General features: G+C 43.3%; 1 protein-coding gene across 1 annotated transcript in view; it reads left to right on the top strand.

Moving 5' to 3' along the window:
• Positions 1–2,976: 2,976 nt before the first annotated feature.
• Positions 2,977–6,119, top strand: part of LOC311245567 (uncharacterized protein) — a 35,296-nt gene continuing 32,153 nt past the window's right edge. Inside the window, exon 1 of the mRNA XM_084335460.1 lies at positions 2,977–3,056. The gene's annotated coding sequence lies outside the window, so the exon portion shown is untranslated. The remainder of the gene's footprint in view (positions 3,057–6,119) is intronic.

The following is a 6,119-nucleotide window of genomic DNA, read 5'->3' as shown; positions in this document are numbered from 1 at the left end:
TGTCATATATGTCCTGATGAATTGAAAATGGGGGACCCTGGTGTAAACAAGACGAAAGTCTTTCTCTGGTCTGCATCCCCTTAACAATTGTGTGTATTGAGCTGTACTGTATTGTACCCATTCTGCAATCTGTTAATAAAGTTTTCAATCAATCAATCAATCAAAGGCTGGCTGTCACAAAACAGTCACATCTAGAGACCTCAAAACCTACTCTAGCGAGGCCTTTAACCTTGAACTGGAGAGTCTGGACTGGTCAGATGAACTCAATGGTACACTGGTTGAAGAAACTTGGCTTGGCTTCAAAACCAAATTTTCATCAATACTAAACAAAATGGCCCCCCTAAGAACCACCAGGGTAAAAAATCGCGCTGAGCCATGGATGCACACTGAAATACTGACCGCTATGAAAGCCAGAGACAAAAAATGCTCTGAGTTTCGTAAAAGTCAGTCAAAGCTTACCAAAAGCACGAGCAGTGAACTCCAAGACCACGTGACTGAACTCAAACTAGAAAGAAACAGACTAAGAAATGACGTAAACTCCATGATCAAAACGGCTAAAAAAAATGTCATCAATGACAAAACCGAGGAAAACAAAAATAAACCACGTGAACTTTGGAAATTACTCAACAATCAACTAGGCTGCAGTAAAAAACTCAAAACCAGGTTCTCAAACATAAACATAAAGACGGACAACACGCTCATCACAGACAAGCTGGATGTAGCCAATTACTTAAACACTTTCTTCACAAACATAGCCACAACACTGGTAAACAAACTACCCTCCCACTCAGGGCAGTATGGGGTAGAACACATAGTAGCATACTACATGAACCTAGGCGTCCACAAAGACGACTTCAAACTGGAAATAGTAACTACAGATGAGGTACTCAAAAAACTGAGCGCCCTCCAACCAAACAAGGCCACTGGCCATGACAACATCCCCTCCAAATTCCTCAGAGACTCAGCAGCAGCCATCACCCCAGTCATCACACACATAATAAACCTCTCCATAAAACAGGGACACGTCCCCAAGGACTTCAAAATTGCGAGAGTAACACCCCTGCACAAAAAGGGCAGCAAATTAGACCCGGGTAACTACCGCCCTGTTTCTATCCTTACATCCATCTCGAAAGTCATGGAAAAAATAGTATACGAACAGATCGAAAAGTACCTCGCGGAAAAAAATCTAATCTACGAATTCCAATCTGGCTTCAGAACATCCCACTCCACTGACACATGCCTTCTCTACTTGAACGACCACATCAAACAAGAGGTGGACGCGGGCAAATACTGCGGCATGGTCATGCTGGACCTACAAAAGGCCTTCGACACTGTCAATCACACCATTCTGATTGACAAGCTAAAAGCAATTGGTTTTGATAGTTTATCAGTGAGCTGGATACAATCCTACCTGGAGGGGAGGGAACAGATGGTGGAAGTAAACGGTACCCTATCCCCCCCCCTCACAGTGAGCTGTGGTGTTCCACAAGGAAGCATACTAGGACCGCTACTATTCCTAATTTATGCAAATGACATGTCGTCAGCTTGTGACTGCAACTTGTTCCTGTTTGCGGACGACTCAGCCCTGCTGGTCTCTGACAAGAACAAGTTACAGGTTGAAAAAGCCCTCAGCTCGGAACTAGGCAAAATCTGCATATGGCTCGCCGACAACAAACTATCATTACACATGGGCAAAACAGAGTCCATTCTCTTCGGTTCAAATAACAAACTCAGCAAGACCGACGGCTTCTCGGTTACAGTGGGTGACAATATTATCACAAGGAAAGATGAAATTACCTACCTGGGTTCCATCCTAGAGGCTAATCTTTCCTGTGACAAAATGGCATCCAATGTAATAAAAAAAGTCAACCAACGAACGCGATTCTTGTACCGGATCTCCTCTCTGGTAAACAAGAATACCCTGAAGACTCTAGCAGGAGCACTCATTCAAGGGTACTACGACTATGCTTGCACCTCATGGTACCAAAGCACCTCAAAGGCACTAAAAAACAAATTACAAACATCTCAAAACAAGCTAGTCAGACTACTACTTGACCTGACTCCTAGAACCCACCTCACCCCTGCCCACTTTGACAACCTAGGATGGCTTAGAGTAGACGACAGAGTACAGCAACTTGCAATGGGCCTGGTCTACAAGATACACTACGCGACCAAGGTACCCATGTACATGTCAAAATACTTCCCAAAGGTCAGTGAATACCACGATCACAACACCAGAGGGAGCTCCACAAATCATGTAAAACCCAGATTCGGCTCAAACAAGGGACTAAACACGTTTCGCAATTATGCCACATCAATGTGGAACGCCCTGCCTAAAGCTGTAAAGGAATGTGAATCACTACCCACCTTCAAAAACACTCTCAAAAAACACCTACGTGAGACTGCAATTCGAAACTGGCCCCTACAAATGTCCTAACCTAGTTGTACAGTAAATGACCAAGTAAGGCTTTGTCAATATTCCAATGTACAGTGTAAAATGTGTGTGTGTCCCATACCCAACCCCCCCCCCCCCCCCCCTCCCCACCTCCAATGTACAGCCCTCACCCAACCCACCCAACCCCACCCCACCAACCTCCTCCAATGTACAGTTTCTACGCCAAATGTATATACACTCCTTTTCTGGACACTTTTGTATCACAAACAGTACTGTATTTGCAAATCTGATATGTCATAAATGTATAGATGTAGCAGTACTGTCTATCTGTATGTCATGTATGTCATATATGTTATGATGAATTGAAAATGGGGGACCCTGATGTAAACAAGACGAAAGTCTTTCTCTGGTCTGCATCCCCTTAACAATTGTATTGAGATGTACTGTACTGTACCCATTCTGCAATCTGTTAATAAACTTTTCAATCAATCAATCAATTCCCCTTTAAAAATAAAAAAGGGTATGGCTACAGGGGCGGGGACTGCTGAGCTGAACAATTTAACGCACGTTCGACGTGATGACGTCATCCTCGTCCGCTACCCTGTGAGAAAAGAAAGGTCTGCTGCTAAGACTTCGTTTGGCGCTACTCCGAGCTATTGAGGTGAGTTTTGTGTGTTGTACTTTCACGTTGGTAGCATTTGGTGTTTATTAATGTGTCTAACGCTTTGTGTTTTTCTCTTTTTTGAAACATGAATTTACCAACGGCGTGCCCGTTTTTAAACGCTAAATGTCTAGCATGTGGCTCGCTAGCTATCACCGACGTTAGCCACCAAATCAAAAGGAGACTAGCTTGCTTGCTTAGCTCCCGCTTGGCTGACGAGGAAGTACAAACACGGGAAATTATGTACAAATAATGGCTCTAGCCAAACAAAGGCAAACTAATGACAAAATGTGCAAACCTTTTTTTTGACGTAGACCACGTTATAACGTTTTCGCTAACCATATCAATTTTGAAAGAATGAATTGTACGCTTGGTCAACACGAGGCTCGGGCTCCTTCCTAGTCACAAGCCTGTTTCCTGATGGCGACGCCATACTCGCGCCACCGCGGGCCCGGGCACTTGTTACAGATGAAGCTACAAACTAATTTGTTTTATGTAGGTTTCATGCTTCACGTGAAACGTATTGTAGTGCGGCGTCAATTTCACGATCAATCACCCGAGCGGGACGGGAATACAATACAAACCAAGGGAGTGGGCGGGACGGGATTCATACTTTTTTTTGTTAAAGTGAATTTCTATAGTATATTGGTGCATTCGGTTAGTCAAGTCCGAAATGTATGACTACCGCAACACTTCCGGTATTCTGAAATCATGGGGGAGAAACTGAATGAATGTGGATGAGAGCCTCGACATGAAGCGGTGGTTGTAGCTGTGGGGGTGCGGGAGACTTGATCCTTTTATATTCTCGGCCGATTGACGAACCCAGATGAGTCTCCGACGTGGGCAGTCTGCGCATGCGGAGTTCGGGGAGTAGGTGCGGGAAATTGACTAATAGTTCGGTTTCGCCGAGAAAGTGCCGATCGCTTTGGGATTGGTCTCCGTGTTGAGTAGACTCGGGCGTATAAAAGTATATTGGATCATGTCTTGTCTGTCTCCACAGCCGTAGTTACAAATACGTGTATCTTGTGTATGTCATAAATGTCTATGAATTGAAAATGGGGGACCCTGATGGAAACAAGACAAACGTCTTTCTCAGGTCTGCATCCCCTTAACAATTGTATGTATTGAGCCGTACTGTATTGTACCCATTCTGCAATCTGTTAAATAAAGTTTTCATTCATTCATACTAATGCCAAGGCTCTAATCCACATTCATTCACCCCCCTCCCCCCCCCCCCACCCCGCTCTCTCCCATCATGAGCTCAATGTAACGCGGAAGTGCAGTGCGAGGTAATGGCGTCGACTCGCGACCAATCGGATGCGAGGCACTAGATTCAAACAGAGGCAGGGCTCAGGTGAAGTGTAGCACAGCATGCAGCAGTGAACCAGCCAGGTCAAGTGTAGAGATCCAGACGACTGCATAATTCCAGCCAGAAATTGGGGCATCCCTAACGCAAAGTTATCGTTGCCTATTCCATTTATGAAGGCAAGGAACGTTATTGTAGTTTGACATTCCTGGCATGCTCCATTAATGGAAACATGAGCAATACCAGACAGTGCAATATGTGTCATCTTAAAATATTGTACATGACTATCTTTGTTTTAATGAACTATTCCATTTCACTCGCACAAGTGCCACTAAGTCAAACATGAAGGTTACCATTTTGCTTGCAATCTAGAGCCCAGAAATGGCAACTTTTGGTGCATCAAAATTATGGTTGGATGTCAAACCTCTTTTCGTTCTACTGTACTTGTGCTGTATGATGACGATACATTTGAATCTAATCTTAAATGCAAACAATGGAGTCTGATTGTGCTCTGCTGGACAAACTTGATGACAACATTTCTAAATGAGCCAAAGCATTTTTCGCTGCGTTAAGTTCTGTAAAAAAATGTATGTCGGCCAATAAAATCGTTCAATAGGGTAGTGTACTAACTATGTTTTTGTTTTTCTGATTTATTTGGTCATAATGGATGGTGTCTTGTACTTTTATTTTTTAGTGCTGTCTTAAATACTTCGAAGCTTCGTTCGATGGGCATGGGATTCGAATATGAAAATAAAACCAGATTTAAAAAAAAATATATATATATATACTTTTTATTTCTTTTTGCAAAATCAACTCTGCCTCTCTTTGTTAACTACAACAAGCAATGCTGTTTGTTATTTAAGATGAGGTCGGACTCGTCACTGGCAGATTTGTGTTCATTGTGCTGCTTTTATAAAGCCTCAAAAGCAAAGTGTTTCGTTTGTCTAAGATTTAAAAAGGTTTACACTTTACAGCACTGAAGTTGAACAAAGTGCTGTACAAGTCCCACAACATAATATATTTTGTTGGACCCGAAGCTTCGAATCCCAAAAAAAAATCGAAGGTCAGCCCTAACGCATGATGAGCTGTGATGGTGGCGCTGCGCTCCTATACCATTGTTTAGGGAAAGTAATCCATCCAAATCAGGGCTCTACAGTGCGACCATATTGCTCGCATATGCCCCTAGAAATATGTGTGCGAACCGGAAAAATCAATTACTTGCACGGTGTGTGAGTGAAGATTACAGCCTCAGTCGTCCTTTTTTTTTCTCCGCTGATGAATCGTTAAACTACAAGTCCCACATTGCACTCAAGCCAACGGTCCAATCACAGTAGAGTTATGTGACTGGTTTCATGGGAAAGAAAGCAAATGACCAATCGGAAGCTCTCATTTTGCTTGTTTACTTCCTGAAAGTCCGCCATTGCGATATGAGAGCGTTTCCCGAGACATGTAACTTATTCTAGTCTTACCAATAGATTTTTAGAACACCTAGATTTAGCTATAGTAATATAACGTTAATGCAACAAAACGAATGCCTTGCTTTGTTAATCATAACGTTGATGCAGTAGCGTATGTCGTTGTGCCGCACACAACAGCAGAGGTTGGCAATAGGGTCCAGCTGCAGCGCCGGATGGCCGGAGTGCAAGCGGTGTCACTTAATTGGCAGAATCGACTGTCAATCAATGGTCTACCTGACACGCAAACTCATAAACAATGTTTCTGTACTGGAGGTGTACAGTATTTCAATAGGCAACCCT

Source organism: Notolepis coatsorum (genome assembly GCF_963971535.1).
Source record: "Notolepis coatsorum genome assembly, chromosome: 1".
NCBI lineage: Eukaryota > Metazoa > Chordata > Actinopteri > Aulopiformes > Paralepididae > Notolepis > Notolepis coatsorum.
The sequence above is the reverse complement of the archived record's forward strand: the minus strand, read 5'-3'. Positions and strand labels throughout refer to the sequence as shown.